The sequence below is a fragment of the Hemicordylus capensis genome, chromosome 2 (genome assembly GCF_027244095.1).
Source record: "Hemicordylus capensis ecotype Gifberg chromosome 2, rHemCap1.1.pri, whole genome shotgun sequence".
Classification (NCBI taxonomy): Eukaryota; Metazoa; Chordata; class Lepidosauria; order Squamata; family Cordylidae; genus Hemicordylus; species Hemicordylus capensis.
The window spans coordinates 296,695,896-296,718,109 of NC_069658.1; the positions used below are offsets into that span (position 1 = coordinate 296,695,896).

At 45.3% G+C, this 22,214-nt stretch overlaps 1 protein-coding gene and 1 long non-coding RNA gene across 3 annotated transcripts in view; one reads left to right on the plus strand and one right to left on the minus strand.

Moving 5' to 3' along the window:
- Window positions 1-13,236, minus strand: part of LOC128342808 (uncharacterized) — a 35,384-nt gene extending 22,148 nt beyond the window's left edge. Inside the window, exon 1 of the long non-coding RNA XR_008315180.1 lies at window positions 13,101-13,236. This is a non-coding gene — a long non-coding RNA (uncharacterized LOC128342808). The remainder of the gene's footprint in view (window positions 1-13,100) is intronic.
- GRIP2 (glutamate receptor interacting protein 2) overlaps window positions 1-22,214 on the plus strand; it is a 656,014-nt gene that overhangs the window by 110,961 nt on the left and 522,839 nt on the right. The gene's annotated exons all lie outside the window — the stretch shown is intronic.

Here is a 22,214-nt window from a genome sequence, read left to right on the forward strand (position 1 = left end):
AAGCATGGTTCTTGCCAGCTTTGTTTTTCTAAGTCTGGCCACCCCAGTTTCTTTGAAATCCCATCCCAGACTCCTCTGTCCATTTGGCTGTCTTAATCATATGCACAATAATTTCCGGTGGGGGGTGTTTGGGTTTTTCCTGCAGATGGTGTGGGGGTATGCTTTTCCTTCTGGGCTTCTCCAAGGCACCCCTTCTAGGTCCTGACCCACTAGGTCCTTCCAGAGGTGATAGGTCCCATCCTCCACCTAACCTCATGGAGATGCAGCAGGATAGTCTCATAGTTTGAAAACATGGAATGGGGAATTTCCCCAACTTCAGACATTGCGAGGGGTTTTTTTTGCTCACCGTCTCTTTGGTTTGAAGATGGTTTTTCTCAATGATGGCTTCATAAATGGCAGTGCTGAACCTTCTTGCTGGCAGGCCATTTGTTTTTAGAAGCTTCATTGGTACCTTCCAGATGGTTAACTGCTGAGTGGTCACCCCTGTGTAGGCTGGAGGAATGACATGCATCACTGCTGTGACTCTGACAACTGGCTCGTCTTTTGATGCTTGACGAGGTAATCTGAGGGGGCTCTGCTCCGGGTGCCGACTATGAGGGAGGCTAGGTTGTCGTGCACTCAGGACAGGGCCTTCTCTGTTGCTGCCCCCAGACTCTGGAATGCTCTCCTGGTGTGTATCCGCTCCTCAGTCTCCATCACAGTTTTTAGGAAAGCATGTCAAATCATGGCTTTTTGCCCAGGCTTTTATATGGTTGTCTCCACTGCTGCTGCTTGTATTTTGTACTGTTTTTATGCTTGTGTTTTAATATTTTTTTTAAAAAAAATCAGATTTGTTTTTATATTTTTTAGCTCAATGTTTTAATGTGTCTTTTTTATAATCTTGTTTTTAAATTTTATTGTGAGCCGCCTTGGCATTTTCTTAATGAAAGGCGCGGTATAAATTTAACAATAAATAAAAATAAAATAAATTCTCCAGTCTACCAGCACCTGCCCTAACTTGTCCGTTGCCATTTTTTGGGGGGTGGGTGGGTCACCCATAGTCTGATCATAAGGTCCACCTGTCCCCTTGTCCTGTTGGCTATGGCTGCTTCTGGCTTACTGAAGTTCACAGCTGGCATGCCCAGGCTGGCATTTCCGTTTTTCAGTAGGCCACACCTTTGTCCAGAAGAAGGTCTACTATCCCTCACAAGAACTGGAACAGAGCTTCCTCAGCCCTGGATATCACGTTCATTGGAATAGGATAGACCACCACAATGAATACAGCCCATGGGAAGCAATAAGTCATGAAGAAGTCTACTTTCTTGAATATGGAGAGATGCCAGGTCTTCCACTTGGTCAACCCCTTCAAAACTGGGCAAAGAGGCACCTTTTTAATGTGATTCTCTTTATTGAGCAGGGGGAGAGTAACTGGTCTTTCTAGTGACTGCTGTCTATCTTATGTTTCTTTCTAGATTGTCAGCCCTTTGGGGACAGGGAGCCATCTCATTCATTCATTCATTCATTCATTCACTGTAAAACCGCTTTGGAAAACTTTATTGAAAAGCGGTATATAAATATTTTGTTGTTGTTGTTGGTCAGTCATTGACTGACTTGTACCTCCCCGGTCATCCAGTTGTCTTTCCGTGTCTCTGGGTCTAAACTGTATTTCATTACCAAGTTTGAAGTGGACTCTTTCAGTCAGTGACCTCATCCATCTCTTTTCAAAGGTGTGATTTTGAACTTGTGCTCCTGGATCCTTTTACTTTTCTGTTAGTTCACAATAGTGCCTGAAGCCTCCCTGTAAGCCCCTATATGGCTCAAAAGTTCTTGATTTTCTTGGTCATCATTGCAAAAGAATTCCACATCGTCTGTGTGGACTATGGCTATGGCAACTCCTTTGGCTTGAGCATCCTGTCTTTCCTCCCCTCCTTTCCAGGGGTGTCTTTGTCGTCAATGGAAGCCTTTCAGCTTGGGTTTGTGGCAAATCCTTCTCAAAAGGGTGTCCAAAACAAACACATAGAAAAAAGGGACTCAACATACATCCCTGCCTTAGTACAGAACTGATAGTGATGTTTCTTCCTAGATGACCATTGATTTGAGGCGTGACCATTGCCCCTCTGTTCAGAGACTTTTAAAAAACATGATGCGAACTCTGCCCGTGTAGGGTAGCCCAGAGAAACCTGTGATGAACACAGTCAAAACATTTTGATTGGCCCTTCTGTAAAATCCTGCCTCTCCACTTTCCTTGATGAAGATTAGGGAGCCCACCATTTTCCTGCCTGCTACAGCACAGGTTTGGCCCCATCCTATCAGTCTCCTGGCTACCTTCATCAGTCTGGTGTTAGGATTTTCATCAAAAGGAGGTAGTCAGCATTCGTTAAGTAGTTGGATGCCAATTTGTTGTCAGTTGTGGGTGCACTTTTAATTGAAATAAAATAAGCTTGTCTTCTATGGAAGATCTTCCCAGCTGCCCTTCCTTCAAACTGTGGTTAAAAGCTCTGATGAGTCAGTATACCAAAAGTTGTTTGATGGTCTTATAAAAAGGGTAGCCCATCTCTGGTGCGGATTTCTGTTTCATCATTTTCTAGGCTTCCTGCACCTTTTGTTCCATTATTGGTGTGGATAACATCTTTCTCTTGGGATGGGAGGACTTCTGTCAGTCTCTTCACCAGTAAATCCTTGATCTCCCCTTCCAGTAATACACCCTTCCGGGTGTAGAAGTCTTTATAAACCACTGTCATTATCTCCAACATCTCTTTAGGATGGTATAGGATCTGGGCGGTCATGAGAGCCTTTAAACCAAACAATTCTCAGAGCTCTGCCGGGGGGGGGGAGTACTTTTTCTCCCTCTCAACGATCGGTCCCTTGGCCCCACATTGCTCCCTGATCCTCCTCACCTCGCACCTCTTCCCGTGAAACACTTGCAAAAAGTCCGATACCTTTTTCAGCTTGGCCATGTTAACAACTGCTTTTGCATTGATAGCTCTGTGGAGTTGCAGGAACCTGTGCATGCACCAAGGCTATTTCTTAATCTCTGTGTTATCTTCCTTTGTCTTCTTTTTCAGAGGAGGAAAAATCTTTAACGCTCACCTTGGAGTTTTCCCACCTAGGCGTCGGATCCTGCTATTCACTATCAAAGAAAAGGCCTCTAGTCCCTAGCTCTTTCCCCAGGTCTTCCTGCACTACCTGCTGCTACAACAGGTATGGAGAGAGCTTCCATTGCAGTTTGCCTGCTGAAGTCACCTCCACAAGGGATATCTTTACCAAAAACAAGCTGTGGTCTGACCACAGCATCAGCCACACTTTCACCTCCTCCACTTTGTAGTCTGCTGGCAGCCACACTCAGTCTATCCTACTTGCATGATCTGGGTGATAATAGGTAAAGTGCACATCTGCCATTCTCTCATATTTGCTGGCATAGGTTTTCTAATGTACCATGGGTAGGTATTCCAGGTGCGTCAGAAAGTGTGGCCACATAGGGGATAGCCCTGTTTCGCAAGATGAAATTGAGAGATTTTTCTTCCGCCATCAGTGGAGTACCCTCTGTCCTTCGCACAGGATCAGGGGTCGCCAATCCTGTCTTGTATTTGGGTCCTGTTATTGAAATCAACTGCGACAATCAATGAGTGCTGGTCTATCATGTAATGTTGACGTTTCTGCCATAGACTGTTTGTCCTTTTGAGTTTGTAGGTGTGTAAACCATGCAGAGCTGATAGTGCAAGATCTGTTTCTCCAAATGACTTCCTGGATCTTTGATATTAAAATCAATGACAATTAATTGCCTGGCTGAGCATTTAAGACCTGTATGACTTTAAGGTCCTTTTTTGGGCTAAATAATATGGTTAACCCCCCACTATTTGCTCCAAAGGACCATAGAGAAGGCCCCCAGTGCCACATCTTCTGGGATCTCTCTCTCTCTCTCTCTCTCTCTCTCTCTCTCTCTCGTTACAAATGTTCGTTTCCTGGAGAATGATAACATCTAAACTGTGGAGGAGGATGAACTGGTAAAAGATCTCATATTTCTTAGCCTTATCACATAGGCTCCTGCAATTCCACGTGGGCAGGGTCAGAGTCACCATTAGATTAATAGTAGGTTGAAAACGCAAATCCAAGGGACCTTCAAATGACAGGAGTCTTTCGTGCATAGAGGGTTCGGCCTCTTGGATCCAGTCATGATGAAATAGAACAAGAAGTGCAACTGAGTCCACAGATAGAAAAGGCTTATAGAAATAACCAGCTTTTAACAATAGCTGCGGCTATGCTTTGGTTTACTGTGGTTTAGAGAGTTAGCTTACTGTAAGGTATCTGATGTTGAGGTATTTCCCAGCACTGGCACAGTCACAGCCACAGCCATTGATTCTGCCCTCCTGTTCATGCAAGGTGCAGCCCTACTGATCCCTCTAATAGGGGTCCACCTCTCCACTATTAATTTCCTCTGGGGGACTAGCACCTTTATGCATGTCTTCGGCTTGGTCCCTGGCAGTTCATTTTGTATCTGTCTGAGCCAACAGTTTGAGTATCTCCTCTACACATTGTCCCAACCTTCAGCATGGGCTCATGTAAGTCTTTCCTTTGTTCACTCTCATCCAAGACTCTGGTTCTTCCACCACCATGAAATCTACAGATGGAGTTTTCATGTCTCAGCTCCACCCCCAGTCTCACTTGTTCTTCTTTGACTCCACTTCTCTTCTTCTGTCTGCTGTTGCACCTCCATGGCCCACAAATATTCATTTTCCAAATGTTGCTTCTGTTGTTCCAGTACGCATTCCTCTTCATACTTAAAACTTATTTTCTTCACTAACTCCTCTATCTTTTCCAGGTTTAACAGATTGCCTGCCACTTTATGTATCTGTTCCATTTTGTTAAGAGCTTTGCAGTCTTGTGCATCTCCTTGGCATAGTTCTACCATCTAGTCCTCTAATTGTTTAAGAACCTGATGGATCATATTCGCAAGCATCAGGGGTGTATTTCCATGATGTTTTGGGCTTCTCTGAGTCTTCGTCTTTTTGGTAAGTATTTCTTCTTCCTTTTGGGCTTCCGGGTTTCCACGTTTACAGCTTTATGGGTGCCGGTGTTCTCTACTTCCGTCTCTTCCGCCAGTACTGAGAATCTGTTGGAAAGTCCTCCATAGGCATCATTTGCAAGCCCATCAATGCATGTTGGTTCCCTGAATCACCTTTCTGTTTCCCTTTCTGATGTTTGTGGGCAGCTGCTTCTACGCATGCGACTCCCCCCATGCCTTCTCCAAGTGTATCCCCACCTTGATTTCTTGATGGTTCTTTCTCTGCTACGCCTCCTGAAGTTGATTGCCCTCCACCTGTACCCTCTCTTGTATCCTCCTATTTGGGCATCCTCAAGAGTTGTACATGTTATAGGCGATTGAATCTTTCTGGGTATATAACATTATAATGAGGTTGACCATACGTGTGCCCTCCTTTCCTACATAGATTACATACAATTTTACTGGAATGGTCACATTCCCCACACTGTGAGCAAGCAAAGGGAGCTATTGCAGTATTTGTGTATGTGCCCCATGGCCCCGCATTGGAAACAACATGGCGACTGACTATTATATCTTGTTGATCCACAATCCATCCCAAGAAAGAAGTATTTAGGTAGGTGTTACATCATGGAGCCATATTTACCAAGTGCTAAGATGGCTCTGAATTCCCCAGTCCAATAACCAGCTTCACTCAATTTCTTATTGGGAAACATAAGTATGGAACAGTGTTGCTCTGGCCAGGTGTTGACATCTTCAGCCAGGTATAGTCATGGTCCTAAAGGCCACGTTGACTACTTTTGTTTCTCCATTAAACAGTGATACAAGGTCAGAGTCCTTCAACATGTGGGTTTTTGCACTGTATTAGCTTACACATGTCCCAGAGGCATTGGTAAGAATGGACAGAGTCAGACAATTGTTGAACTCTTTCTTGCTGGGGGGGATAATTATGTTCAGGATATCCTCTTTTGGGAAACACATTATTTAGTTTAATAGCTCTATTTTGATATGGTCCCTATCTACCATACTTATGTCTTCGTCCTTGTACCTGAGACGCACTACCAATCTTTGCATCAGGTCAATTTCTTCAGAATCATTTTATAGTAGGTATATAGAAGCTCTTGATCCTTGAAGAACTCAGCCTCTGGGATCCTGGCCAGAGATGCAGCTTTTGGAAATCTAGGCTCTCTTTTGAGATCTGTCTACCAGATGAGTGCCTCCTCATTCATCCACAGCCACTTGTACATAGGATTTCCCTTGACCGCTACATCCCATAACCATGGATACAGTGATTGGAGCCATAGAGGTCATAGTTAAAGCATTGATAGCATTACTAGTAACTCCCGAGCTAACCGGTTTTGATCTTAAAATTGGATCTCCCCCATCCATTTTATATATGATTAAGGCCAGACCCAGCTTAAAGTGGGGTGAAAGGGTGAATTGGGTGAGAAATTAGGGACAAAGGATGGGAGTCAGCATCTGCATTCCTTTCTTCCTGCCTGTTTGGGTTTTGGGGGTTTTTTGGCAGCTGCCATTTCCCCCCCTGGAATACCTTCAGGAATATCTGTGTCATCACACAGAATTGTTCTGAGAGGTATCAGGGTGGGGGGAGTAGCCAAAAATGGCAGGAGGAGTGTCAGTGTTCCTGGATAAGTCTCTCCTACTATGCAGAAAATGGGCCCCATTCTTCAAAGGTATCACCGAAAGACCTCCCCCAATTTGCTGTCTTCTAAAGGAGTGGTGAAGTGGAGGGAGGGGTGACATTTCAACTCAACTCTAGATTAAAGACTTGCTCCATGTGACAGTAGCAGGTTCATTGCACCAGCTCATCCAATAGATTTTGGAGGCTGCACTATCAAGAGTACTGTACAGAATCAATGGGTCAGGCAAGCCCACATATGCCATACCCACTCCTCACTCTACATTCTTCTAGACTATAGGTGTATGTATGAGGACTTGCAGTTCACCACATCATCCTGTGAAATCTATTTATATGCTGAACACTAATTTAACAAGTCATGATTGATGCTGTATTTGGACTATTAACAACGTACAAGTAATTTGAGGTTTGGCCTTGAGGTCATGTCCCCCAGACAGGAGCTCTATTGGCAGAGCCACAAATGTGTGATTACTGTCTTGTGGACTATGTGGCAAAATTGTGCTGACAGTTGTTTTAAGGCGGGTTATGTTTTGCTCATCATTTCATTTGCTTCCTTTGTGTTTCTAATAAGTAGTTGGTTATTGGTGGTGGTATCTCTGTTTCCCCCCTCAGACCCTAGCTAGTCAGAGCGGTGTTCCCTCTAAGGCGTGCAAACATGCGTGTGCTCACAAGTATTTTTATGTCCACTCAGTTAATTTTAGATCCCACTCAGGTTGAATTAGGAAGGCCCTACTGTGAGTGCATGCACACACACACTCCCTTGATACTGCCGCCCCAAACAAAATTCATTCTGCACACAGATGAAAAAAATTAGAGAGAATGCTGGTCAAGAGGTAATTTTAAATTCACACATTTTATGGATGTATGTATGTATTTATTTATTTTACATATTTTTATACCTCCCAAAACTTTTGTTTGCAACTTGATTATCATGTTCATGTTCATGAACAACTGGTTGGCACTGTTCCCCTCCCAAAGAGCTCAAACTCTGTGGAAAGGTAAAGAGAACAAATTCTACATTTATATGAGAGTGGACAGATAAGGTATGGTCATTGTCCTTCCTGTGACCCCTTAGTAGTAAAGAACAGACAGTGGAAGAATGGGACTGGGGCACTATTCCCTCTAACAGGATTTCCCAGATGACGTTGACTACAACTGCCACCATCCCCAGCCACCATGGGGATGCTGGGAGTTGTAGTCAACAACATTTGGGAAACCCTGTTAGAGGGAACACTGGACTGGGGGCTCCACCACTTCCAGTTTTCCTGACCGGTTTTCCCCTCATGGGTATTGTCACGTGGTCATTTTTGTTCTCGTGGTGAAATAAGTGCAGCTGAAGTTCATTTGCAGGTTCAGTGACTAATTAGTGCAATTGGAGCTACCTGCTGCAAGTCAGAGGGCTGACTGAGAGAGACAGTCAGGTTCCTAATTCTGTGCAGCAGTGGCGGCTTGTTAGTGAGTCACTGGTGCAGTTGTTTCTAATGAAATTCAGAGAGGACAAGTTGAATTAGATTAGCTAATAGAATTCTTCACTTCTCAATTGAGTGGGATTCTGTGCGGTTCTTATTAATTTGCTGGGGGAAAGGAGTTTGTTTGAGATGGACACTAGCACAAGTACTGCATGCTGTGTATATCATGGAACCTGGGGGGTGTCTTCTATGTGCTGCACTCCCGGCCACAGTTAGGGATGTGCGCTTCTACATCCTGCTCCCCCCTTATCTACATGTAATTCTGCTTTTCATAATTACTTGGTGGGGAGTGGTTCGGATTAATTGTCTCCCATGCAATTACAAAGAGGAAACGGCATGCACAAAGCAGGCACATGAGGTATGTGCTCATGTCTCTAATCATGTGGTGGCCAATCAGTTGGCTAGCATCAACGTCTTAACCGCCCCCCCCCCCTTTTCTGAATATTTTTTCTCTCTCTCTCTGCTGGTATGGAGCATTTTGGGACTTATCAAAATGATGCCTCTTCCTCTTGACTGAGCTGCTGGAGATAGGGATGTCAACTCTAACTGAAGCTATTCCTGGATATTTTCACAATATCAGGCCATTCAGATCTCCAGGATTGCTTTCAATAGGCACCTGGAGATTCCTGGAGCCTTCAGGCTTATCCTGGAGGATTGGCCACTCTATCTGGAGATAGTAGGCCTAGTAGGCACTCTTTACTCACTTCCCTCTACCAGCTGGTGGAACTGTGATGCGGCCTCCTTTACCTTTCCCCTCCTGTATTTGGGATCCTTCCATCCCACCCTATATAGTGTAGTTGCCAATTGGTAGTTGATGTTGTTTTCACCAGTCCCAACTCCTGTTCCTTTAACAGCAGTTGATTTGCAGATATTCGTGGGTGATAGATTATGTGTATATATTGATTTTTTTTGGAGGTCGGAGATATAGGAGTGGGCCAGCTGGTTTTTATTCTGATCAGTTGGCAGGCCTGCCATTTGGTGAATCTGTGGTTGTGCCTGAATGCTGCTGCTTGCCAATTCCTTACATTTCTGCAAGGTTCTGCTCAGGTCAGAGCATGGACCTTCAAACTTGCTGTGCTAAAGTAATTGGAGTTGAGCAGTATCAACTTTATTTTAGTGATGGAGAATGTTTTTGTTAGAACAAATCCACCTCTAAAAAGTAAAACCCTGTGCATTCCATTTTCAGGCTATTCTGCCTCAAAAGGCTGTAGATCAGGCCTGCACAACATAAGGCCCAGGGGCCGGATTTGGCCCCCAGGCAGGGGCGTATCTAGGGTAGGGCAGGCAGGGCATGTGCCCCGGGTGCCACTTGAAGGGGGGTGCCATTTTTCTAAAATTAAAAAAAAAATTAAAATGGCTGCTGAAAACAAAATGGCCACTGCGCATGCTCAAATGGCCTCTGTGAGGCCCTAGGCCATGCCAGGCCACACAGAGGCCATTTGAGCATGTGCAGTGGCCATTTTGTTTTCAGAGGCCATTTAAAAATATATATATATTTTTAAAAATGGCCACCGCACATGCTCAAATGGTCCCTGTGAGCCCTAGAGGCCAGAATGGGGAGGGGAAACCTTTGCAGACCCCTCCCCCACGGCCTTTAGGAAGCCACCCAAAGAGGCTACAGGTAATTTAAAAAAAATAAATTAATATAAGTCACTGTACACATATTCAGTTTGGCACTATGTACAGAGAATCAGATGGGTGTCAGATGTTTGGACAGGGGGCGCAATTTCACTGCTTGCCCTAGGCACTATTTCCCCTAGATACGCCTCTGCCCCCAGGGACTATTTTACTGGCTCCCAGGTATCCTGCAGCAACACAGGAGCTGGAAACTGCTCATAGTGCCATCCTGTGCATGCTGTGCATGCTGCTCATAGTGCCATCCTGTGCATGCTTTCTCAGAAATATGCTCCATGATGTGCCCAGTGAGGCTTACTCCCATGTAAGCATGCCTAGCTTGCAGCCTGAAAGCAACAACAATTTAGGGAGAGGAGAGGACTTGGCATTTGTTTGGGGCTGGCATGCACTCTAGGGGCCCCACTGATTGAGCAGGGACAGGACCTATTCTCTGGCCACTATCCTAGGTTAAAACTATGGTCCATTGACAGTGGGAATAGATCCACAAGTAATTAACAATATTTTTAATTTTAATGTAATAATGTGCTAAAAATTTGACCTTGGCCCCTGCACAACAAGTTGTGGATGGTTCTGGCCCACCCGGGCATTTGAGTTGTGCAGCTCTGCCGTAGATATATCAAGGACTATAACCTATTGCATCGCTGACCACAAATAATCCTTGTGTAGAAATGACTCTTCTTCTTCTTTTAATGGTGATAATGATTTTGTTTAAAAATAATTTGTACATCAGTACTATTGGTAAATGCCTGATCTTGAATAACTAGACCACTTTTATCCAGTGCACATAGAAACGAGTGCCCTCTTGTGGCTGTTGTCAGAGTTATTCCAGGAGGCTTAGATTAAGAGGCACAGCCTTGTGATGTACAACGGAAAAATATATTCAGGACAAGGCTATTGAGATATATCCTAAATATCCTTGCAGTATTCATGCTGCTTTTTTCTGTAGGATTATGAATGCATATGGCTTTATTATTCTTTCTGTGTAACTGTGTATAAGGTGAAGTTGAATAAATGCCTCTTTCTCTTATTACTTGAAACACCACAATCAAAGGAGTTACATCTGCTAAAGATCTCCCTGCCATTCAGGTATTAAAGACAGAGAAGCTCACTTTGGGTCAGTAGTTTGGACTCCCCCCCCCCTTCTCCCTCCTGAATGGAAATAGCTTGAATTGAATGACTTGTCAAATGCTACAAAATAACTATTTATTTGACAAAAGTTGGTAGGGAAATTGAGATTGGGTTCAGAAAATCAAAGGGCTGCTTTGATTCACTTGCTTGACTGAATAATTTTTTTTAGGAGAAGTGGTTGATTCGTTCTTGACAGTTATTTCACTTAAATATTAGCACTCTCTAGGAGTGAAGAATGTGATCAGACTATCATACCATTATTAAAACGATTCCACTCATCTACTCACCAGATCTTGGAGAGGAGTAGAAATAGGATGTGTTCAAGGAGAAATAGGATGTGAATGGTACAAATCATTGCTTCTAAAGATAAGGTAAAATGGAGGAATATCCCCACTCCCATTGAAATGGAAAAATATCAAAGGGGTATATATAGCTACCACTGTACTGGGTAGGCACATAGATTCCTCAAGATGTCTTCCTAGTATTAGGAACATAGGAAACTGCCATATACTGAGTCAGACCATTGGTCTATCTAGCTCAGTATTGTCTTCACAGACTGGCAGCGGCTTCTCCAAGGTTGCAGGCAGGAATCTTTCTCAGCCCTATCTTGGAGAAGCAGGGAGGGAACTTGGAACCTTCTGCTCTTCCCAGAGTGGCTTCATCCCCTGAGGGGAATACCTTGCAGTGCTCACACATCAAGTCTCCCATTCATATGCAACCAGGGCAGACACTGCTTAGCTATGGAGACAAGTCATGCTTGCTACCACAAGACCAGCTCTCCTCTTGTGGTATTGTGAGCTTTTTCCCCTGAGTAGGAGATCCTCAGGATGGGTAGTGAACTGAGCATGCTCGAGACAGAACTGGACCACGTGACTTGTTTGTGGGCGTAGCCTCCTCCGTCCTAACCCCAGTTCCAGTTCTGTCTTGCTCGGGATAGGACGTTTTAGGAGAGAGCTCATGCAGTTAAGCCTTTGCTTCAGTTTGTTTTATTTATTCTCCTTAATGACCAGCCTCTGGCTATTGAGGGAAACAGGAGTCACAACTCTTTCAGTCTGTGCCTGCCTGGTGGTTTCCCTCCCCCCCCCCTTCTCTTGGCTCTGCAAGGGTGGGGAAGGGAGCTGCCTCTATTTGGAGCCAGCAAACAAACAAACAATCAGATAAGATTTCCTACTCAAGTTAATCCTTTTAGCTTGCATTTGGCTTGATTGGCTACTTACTAAAGTATTTGCATTTGTTTGGAGGGGTCCTGGTCAGAAGAACTCTTTCAGGGCTCAGGCTTCTCAGCTGCAGTGTTTTCTCAGCTCTTGTTGTTGCCGCGCCTTAGTCCAGCATGACTGCTTCAGATTCTCCCTGCAGCCTCAGGCTCAGACAATGGGGACGGGGACCTTGGGGGGGCACTTAGCAGGGGCGTAACTAGGTTGGAGTGGGCCCTGAGACAAGATTCTTAAATGGGCCCCCCTGCCGAGAAATTTTTTAATAATAATAATTATTTGATTTCTATACCGCCCTTCCAAAAATGGCTCAGAGCGGTTTACAAAGAGAAAAAGGTGCCTCTTTGCCCAGTTAGCAGGGGACTTTTATTCTCACATTTCTGTCCTCATTCAAAACATACAAAAAACAGATGTACAAAACTGAGCAAATGAGAAGACACTAGAAACACTAATTATTAAAATGGGCCCCTTGCTGCAGATTAGCAAAGGAGACTTTCAACCATGCAGGGTGAGCCTATGTTTGTTTTCTCAGAATTCTGAACCAATTCAGTAAAGTTTGATTCCAGGAGGTTTTTCACACAAGGCTTTTAAAGCCCTTTAACACACATCTCCTCTGGAATAGAGGTGCTGCATTCACATGTTGGCCAGATTTACCCTAAGGGGAAAAAATATAAAAGCACAACACATGCATCACAGTTCTCACTCATGTCTCAGTTCTCACTCAGACCTGGGTTGCAAAACAACTTGAACGTAAGTGTATTTATGAATGAATGAATGAATTAATTAATACATAAATAAATTTTTTCCAGAAGTTTTTGTAATTTCCTGCCATGAAACAAGCCACTTATAGGACTTTTTAGAGGGTTTTTTTTTAAGCCAGCAAATTTTCCAATCAGTTTTAAATTAAATATTCAGAGACTTCTCAGTCTCTCCCCCCCCCCCATCAAAGCCCTATGGCAAGCAGATCCCTATATAGGGGGTAGGGGGAGTGTAACCACAAAAAGGAATTCACATTCTACCTGGCAAAGGCTGAGCTGTCTGGCCTGGGAGGAGGGTCTGCTGCAGAGAGCTGTAGTGGCCACTCTGACTGCCAGCCTTCTTCCTGGGGCTTGCCAGCCTACTCGAATTCAGGCTTCACTGAGGCCTACACGGAGGCCTCCCTGGAAGCCCCTCCCACCCGCCGATCAGCTGAGAGGCGGGGAGAAAAGCAGCTTGCCTGCTGCTTTGATTTCCGACCAGGACGACAAGCAGGAGAGAGGGCAAACAGCGCAAGTGGCTGAAGGGTCTTGGGGCTGGGCAGGGGGCAATGGGGAGTCATGTGAGGTGTCTCTGGGGGGCCCCTCAAGGCAGTGGGGCCCCCAGACGACTGCCTCCCCCTGCCTAATGGTAGTTACGCCCCTGGCACTTAGCCAAAACCCCCAAGAGGTCCAGGCGCAGTGGACGCCAAGAAATAGAGGCGCCAGCCTGAGTGAGTCCTTCCAATGTACTTTTAAGGGAGCGCCTGTTGATTCAGGTGGCCAGCTGGAAATCAAAAGCGAAAGCAACCAAATGGCGCCAAGTGGAAGGCTGGATCAAACAAGCGCCTTCGCTTTGAGGGAGATGACCAGAGCCCGGTGGGCACTATCCTGGCATCTCATCCTCCGGCCATTGGGGCCTCAGCGTTTGAGGGGGAACTGGCTGGTCCGCGCATTCCCTCCACGCTGCATGATGGATTGATCACACGCTCCCCGCACAGCCTCAGCAGTCACCGCTGTAAGTATAAACCTTTTCTCACCCAGGATTCTCAATGGCTGTGTGAGTTTTTATGTTAACTGAGGCTGGATTTTCCATTGCACTACGTTGGAAGCATAAAACTATGTCGTTGACTTCTTGGCACCAGTCTTTGTGGCACATTACCGTATCTGGGGAAAATTGACTCATAATATTCATCTTCGAACAGATCAAGCTAATTCTCCTGATTTGTCTTTAGTATCTGGTCAGTTTTATTCTGTTCACAAATCAAGATAATTGTAATTATTCTCCTCCATCTAATTACTTACATATCTGGAAGGATGGTTAATGGATGTTTTTATGTATCAGTCTTACTATTATGTGTATGTGTTGTAAGAAAGAAAGAAAGCTACTACAGGTCTAAGACACCATTCTGGCTTCAGACACCAATCAATCAATTGAATATATCAAGCCTCCTGGCTCGCCTTCCGCAGAGGGTTGATCTCACAAAGAGAGATCCACTCCCCACAGGGGTGCCTAAGGTCCTCACCTTTCTCCAGGCCGGCCTAGACCTTCCTCTGCAACCAAGCACCCTGAGGCACCAAGCCTCCTCACTAGCCTCGGTTTTGCTATTTTTTCTTCCACTGACTTGGGCCAACCGAACCTGCGCCCACTCTCATATAAATTCCTGGGGGAACGACACACCTATCTCCTCTCTAGTCAGGCGTTCTTTGCCTGGAACTTCAACTGAGTTCCTAAACGCTCTCACGAAGGACTCCTTCGAGCCCATTGCTACCAGTCTACTGAAGCTCTTGTCTTATAAGGCCCTCTTCCTGGTAGCTATTACCTTGGCTCAAGGGTTTCTGAGCTAGGTACCCTCTTGGCACAGAAGGTATATTGCACCTTCCAGCTAGATGCAGTGCACCATGGCCTGAACACCACCTCCCTCCCAAAATGTCAATTCTCACTTTCATAGATCCAGAGTTGACATTCTTCCTTCATTCTGCCTTTCCCCTGTCCAGCCAGGGGAATGATTGTAGCACAAGCCTGATGGGCCCAGGGCTTGGCGTTCATCGCATCAGACACATTCACAAGTCCAACACCCTCCTTGTCTTTTTCCGTCTCTCCTCTTTGGGGAACAGAGTTTCTAAGGGCACCTTGACTGGCAGGATCAGATCATGCATTTGCCTGGCCTACTCGGATCTCAACATTCGGTTCATGGCGCGATCGACCAGAGGCACTGCTACCTTTGCGGCCTTTTTTCAGCCCGTCCCACTATCGGGGATCTGCAGAGCAGGAGCACTTGGCCTTCCGCTGCTCCGTTCCCCTAGGCACATAAGGTTCTGACCACTCAGCGGCACAGGCAGCCTTGGGGCGCATGGTGCTTTGACAAGGGGTTTGAATACATCCTTCCCATCCCAGGGATTAGTGTGTTCAGCTTGGGCACGTCCCATCCTGAGGATCTCCTACTCAGGGGAAAAAGGAACATTGGTCTTACCGTGAAGGGTTCTTTTTCCCTGTAGTAGGAGATCCTCAGCCCCACCCGGATGTATTTTCGGGAGGTAGAGAAGCACAGATGGTTAACGGGGCCAACTGAAAGATGGGCCTGATTGGGGATGGAGGCAGCCCCTCAGGAGTAGACTCCTAGGCTGTTTTTTGCACTTGTCTGTCTTATTCTCTAACCTCTCGTCCGAGTTCTTCCCACTTTTTTCTTTACCTACAGCTTACAGAGTACTTACACAGAGCTCTCTCCACTCGACATACCACCTCGCTCAACAGCCCTGGAACTGGGGTTAGGACGGAGGAGGCTATGCCCACAAACAAGTCACGTGGTCCAGTTCTGTCTCGAGCATGCTCAGTTCACTACCCATCCTGAGGATCTCCTACTACAGGGAAAAAGAACCCTTCACGGTAAGACCAATGTTCCTTTCTCCTACTTTGAGGAGAAAGTACATCACATAGGATCCCACTCAGTTTTAAGAAGTAAGCTAGTGTCAAGAGAGAACAGGAATAGTTTTTAATGTTGGATCTTAAGTGATTTTAATATTTAATGTTTAAATGATTTTAATTGTAAAGCACCCAAAGATGCAAGTTTGAGGTGGTATAAACATGATAAATAAATAACATGAATGTACTGGTTTGGCGAAAGTTGCCATTTTACTCCAAGATTTGATTCACAGTTTTAACTCCTATCTTGATTTATTTCTAAATGGTCTCCACTGTTGTTGAAAGGGCAATGCTGTATTTCCCTATGTGCTGCTAGGTCTATATCACAGCCACTAGGCTAGCCCCATTGCAAGATCTTGTAACAGCTTAAGCATCTGTCTGCATCCCAAAGGGTGATCCTGGAAGCCTGACAACCCAAGAACTTGTTCTTCTCAACCTTCCCAATAGTTCACTAATTCATCTGTTTACTTGATTGAACTTTCTCTTGTAGACAGCTTGATATTTAAGCCAAGCAGAGTTGCCATCTGCCTAAGGGAAGGAAATCAGCCAGTGCTTACATGCATATGTTAATGTCTGCAAACATAGACAGGGCTGGCTCCAAGTTTTTGTGACCCCCTCAAGCAAGAAGGCATCCATAACTATCTTGGGTGCAAACAGTGCCCCAGAATCTTTAGGAGTGGGTTCTCATTTTGTATGAGGTAATGAACCAAGTCAAAAGTAGCACAGAGTGCTCCATCCTGGCTGATGAGCTGCTTGAATTGAAAGCAGGGGAGTCTGGGGTCTCATTTTGCATGAACTTTGTCCACGTTGGAAGCAGTGTGGCTTGCTCTCAGTCTAGGAGGTTTGGGTGCAGCATAAACTGAGAGTGTATTTTGTATCCACCACTTATGGGACTCTTCTCTTTGCTCTTGCAATGTGCAGGCCCCAACAAAGACAGAACATAGGAACATAGGAAGCTGCCATATACTGAGTCAGACCATTGGTCTATCTAGCTCAGTATTTTCTTCACAGACTGGCAGCGGCTTCTCCAAGGCTGCAGGCAGGAATCTCTCTTCAGCCCTATCTTGGAGAAGCCAGGGAGGGAACTTAGCCAGGGAGGCAGGGCATAGCATGCATTGTGGTCTCTCTGCCACAGATGTATTGGTAGCCATCTTAAATCAGGTTTTGCTCTGCTAAGAGTCCCATTCTTACCAACTGTTAGCACCAATCAAGACTATAACAGCATCTTGCAGCACTCTGTGGCTGGATTAAAAAGTTGCAGTAAGTTCATGGAAAAACTGAATAGGTATGTGGCAGTCCTGAGGTCAATTCTTACATTACCTACCTGAGAGTCTTCGTAAAAAAGTTTAAATATACCCAAAATACAAATGGTTTGGTTCACACACTGGAAATAGTTGGGCACTTGATCATGGAACCTTAAAACCAGGTCTGAGCTGAAAGAGACTCTTGAAAACCACCTGCTGTTTGGTGACTTTTGCAGGGGGCTTGAAACAACAACAACAAATATTTATATACTGCTTTTCAACAAACATTTCCATAGTTTACATAGAGAAATAACAAACAAACAAATAAGATGGATCCCTGTCCCCAAAGGGCTCACAATCTAAAAATAATAATAATAAAAATAAGATAGACACCAGCAACAGTCACTGAAGGTACTGTGCTGGGGGTGGGTAAGGCCAGTTACTCTCCCTCTGCTCAATAAAGAGAATCACCATGTTAAAAAGGTGCCTCTTTGCCCAGTTAGCAGTGGTTAGGATGCCACATGCATGTGCTCAGAGAAGGGAATGCATTCCCATTGCTGGGACAACCAGGTAAAAGCTGATTTGTTGTGATCATGCCATGGGAGAGAAGAACATGGCACCTGCAAAGCAGCAGAGAACGGAAATACAGTCACTATGAAGAGCTGTGATAAAAATGGAAAAGGATATATTAGGATTTTGGGGAGGTTTATGTCTGCAAATCTCACTTTTGCTCCCTACCCTAAATTTTTACAGGCAAATAATTGACATACTCCTACTTAAAGCTGCAGATCCCATGATGCAATCAGAGTGTTGAATGGACAGAATGAGCAAATGGAATTCATCCGATTGATATGGGGAGCTGTGTTTTTCAAGATCAGGAAGTGCAGCTGCCGAATGGAATTCTTCTAACAAGTTTTGCACATGGCTGCTTAAAAGCCACTACCCCACATTTCATGTTGACTGCTTTGTCCTGAGACTGCAACAAAACAGCCCTTAGAGCAACAACAGTCTTGACAAAGCAGTTAAAATGATCTCTTTGCCATTATCTCTTCTGCAATCAGCAAGGAAGATGGCAAGATGGAGTGAAAGGTCTCCCAACTACCCATCACCCGCTCAGTGACGGACTGTGCCGGTGGGAGACAATGAAACATCAGAGAGATTTATCAGGGATGGCAAGTTACCAAAACCTTGCTGGGGCTTGTCGCACTGACTAATGACTCATAGTGCGTGGCTGCTGTTAATCTTAGAGGGAAGTGAACAGAGCACTTGTGCCGGTTGGGGGCGGGGGGTTTCTTGCATCATCCCATCACTGGAAATCACAAACACTGCCTCTCTACTTACATATAAAGCAAACAGTGTGATGTGGACAGATTTGCAGTTGAGTCTTCAAGCCTCGTGTTTACAAAAACCTGAAGGGGGAGTTTGCTAAGGGTGCCAGTATTCGTACTGCTCCCTCTCCCGTACTTTGAACAGCAACCCACCACATAGACACACTGTGGAAGGTGCTTTTCCTAGCATGTTGTGATAGGGATGGGGGAAAGCTTCATCTGCATAATTTCTGTATGTCAAGCTATTAACAGCACAGAAGCAGAGCCAGTGAAAAAGCTGACAACCCAAACTTTCTGCCACCAAATAACTGAAAACAGTTCACCTTTTCTTTTAGTGTTTGCCATTATTGAGTTGTTTTTCTTAAAGCGGGAGGGGGGAGATTTTGACCCCTGCTAAAGTCAGTGCAGACGCAGATGGACACTTTCAGCAAAATAGCTGCCTGCTGAAGTACTACAGTTGTATGCCAGATTCCTGCCACATGCAAGACAGTGTGTGATTTAAATAATAATGGCTTGCAGCTTGAGAGACCTGATGAGCATCTGCAGGTACCAACTCCTTCATACACCTGCATCGAGGGCCGGTTGAGACAAGACGCACTCGGTCTCTCCGCATCATGTGGGGGAGGAGCCATGGCTGCATGTGTCTCCTCCCACCTAGCACCATGTCCAGCAGCTGTAAGGTTGCATGGGAGGGAGTGGCCCATCCAAGCTTCCCCTCCACATATGAATAAATATTACATTAATATAGTATTTTATTCCCACATTGGGAGTGATTCAGATGAGCCATCCCCCGTGCCCGGGGTAGGCAACCTTGGCTCTCCAGCTGTTGTTGAACTACAACTTCCCTCATCGCTATCCACAATTTATTGTGGCCAGGGATGATAGGAGTTGTAGTTCAGCAACAGCTGGAGAGACGAGGTTTCCTACCCTGCCTTGTGCGATTATGCAATGGTGGCACAACACAGCAGGTGGCAGTGTGGGGGGGGGGACATGCACACCCAATGTGCTCCCCTTATTTATTTGTTTGTTCCTTTGTTACATGTATATACCAAATGGCTCTGGGCAGTGCACAGCAACACAAATAAAACCTGTGAATCAGTCTTTTAAAAACAACCAGTACAAAACAATTTGAAACCAGTATAAAACCATGAACAAATAAAACATTTAAAATCGTTGAAAAACCCGGGAAAGCCAGGCCAAGCAGATAGGTTTTAAGGGCTCTCCTGAAGGCCAGCAATGAACTCAAGCTGTGGATTTCTGCCAGGAGTGCATTCCACAGCTCAGGAGCAGCTACACAGAAGGCCTGCCTCTGAGTCACCACCAGACGTATCTGGAGGGGCTGTGGACGTATAATCCAAATTGACTCAATGATAGTCAATCAAGTCCGAACTGGACTCAAACAGAATTGGGCGTGTTTGGTTTTGTGCCACCAAACAACCCCCCCCCCGGTTCGGCTCGAATTCAAGCCGGTTCAGGGGTTCTGATGTTTAAAAAATTAATAATAATGATAATATTAATAATAGTAATATTATTAATAAGAATAATATTAATTATTATTGTTATTGTTATTTATTCATTTTTAGAATCACTCTCCGGCAGCCTCGGGTGGGGGGTGTTGACCTGGCCTCAGGTGTGTGTGTGTGTCCACAGTCTCCCTCTCCCCTTGCTGCCCCCGGTCCTCTAAAAGCTATTTTGGCCCTTTCCCCAGTGGTGGCCATTTTGGAGGCTGCTGCGCAAGCACCCTGGCCATTTGACCCAGGGAGCCAAGGGAGCAAGTATCTGAGCCTACCGTGTCCCAAAGCCTAGATATTTTGCAGTTATGTAGATAGCTTCCTTATCCGATGCTGTAAGTCTGACACTTTTTGCAAGATCTAGATTCACTTAACTTATAGCAATGCAGCAAGCCAGGCTGAGGAGCTGGCTGGCAGTAGGAAAGCTTTTGAGGGCCTGTTAAGACTGCCTGCTGAATTGAGCCTCTTCTCCCCTTCATCTGCCTTGTTAAACATTCATTTCTTTCCTTGAGAGCAGCCAGCTTGCAAGCAGAGCCTGTACAGGTGCTGGTAACAATCAGTGATTACCTCATTCCTGCCACTTCCCCAACCTTGTATAATCTGTCTCCGTGCTTCCTTTCTTGGCCTCCTGCAATAACGTTGCTGCAGATGAGTTTTCTTTAAAATGGAGACTTGTATAAAAGTGGTTTATTTGGTTGCAGCTTTGCTTCTGGTGGCATATGTTGGTAAAAGAAAACTAGGGAACAATTCCAAAGTCATTTGTGTTTTCCTTTTTGCCTTGAGATCTTAGTGCTACACAAGTTTTTCCTTCTCTCTGGATCTTTGCTGCATCCGTTCTTACATTTCTGTCCCACCTTTCTTCAATGGAACCCAAAGATTCAATTAGATTTCCCAAGCAGTCTGCCACCTGGGCTCTGACCTGACCTGCTTAACTTCAGTGTGGTTGCTGCATCATGTCCCTTCAGGTCATGTCCTGGGTAAGGATGCACACAAACCTGTTCGAAGGCCCTTTTATAGGCCTCTGAACAGGTTTTAACACTGGTCAGTTCGAATAGTTCGGGGGTGGGATAACTTTAAGGGCAGGGGAGAGTGCACTTACTTCTCCCTCTACTTTCCCCCCACTGGCATTGGCTGGAAAACCAGTCTGGCGGGACGGCAGTGTACCTCCCTGCCGCCTTGTCCACTCTTCAGATCAGAGGTAGGCGGAAGCAGCTCGTGCATGTTCGCATGTCGGGTGTGCGCACACATGAGCTACTTCCGCCTACTTCTGGTCCGAAGAGTGGACAGGGTGGCAGGGAGGTACGCTGCCGCCCCGCTGGACTGGTTTTTCAGCCTGCACTGGCAGGGGGAAAGTGGAGGGAGGGATAAGCGCATCCTTCCCCACCCTTAAAATTATCACACCTCTGCCGTCGTACCGGCCCCCACTAGTTCTGTGCACACCCCTAGTCCTGGAACCAGTCTGTTAACTTCTGTTTAAAGAAGCTACTTCCCAGCATTGCATCATGCCTTAGTGTGCCCAGGAAACAACCCCAGGATGGATTATGAAGCCTTGGTTTCCAGGGTAGTACCAGAGACAGTGAAGAGCCTAGTTCAAACAGTTGTGGAAATCTAGACTTAATGTGGGCTATCCACATTGTTTTTGGTGACTATGTGAACCCATGCCATGGTGGGCATCTCAGATTAATCTTGGGCATGCTTATGTTGGTAACCCACATTAAACCTAGACTTGAATGATTGGGGCCAAGGTTTTTGCTGTCATGATCTCAGTGGTGTCCTCAGGTGTAACCTTGTGGCTTCTCCATATAAAAGAATCACCACTATTCATTCCTATGGGGAAAAGGTACACACTGGCCAACATCTTGACTAACATTGTTCTTGTGCAAGGATGTTGCACTGTTATAAGGCTTCTGTGTTAGCTAGATACACTAAGTCTGGAGCATACAGACATACAGTTTTGAAAACCCTTGTGACTTTGTGCAGCACTAAGACAACTTGGTTCATTGTGCAATCACAGTATTAATCAGGATGTTGACCACTGTGCTTGAGGATGCTTTTGTGATGAGAGCATCAGCTGCTCCCAGGCATTCTAATGGATATTTATGAATACAACAAATTTTTATACACCGCTTTTCAATAAAAAGTTCCCAAAGCAGTTTACATAGAAATGAATGAATGACTATTTCCATCCATCCATCCTAGTCCTTATTGGCAGGATTTCTTAAGAGTGGGGTGCAATATAAGCAGGGCTCACAGGGTTCCTGAGAATGTACAAGCCTTTCTATTAGAATTAAGAGCATGTTGCCAGTGCAATATAACAGGTTCTAAGGGCTGGTGAGACTAGGAGTTGCTACTCACATCTGAGCATTCACTTCTTGTCTGACAATCCCATTGCC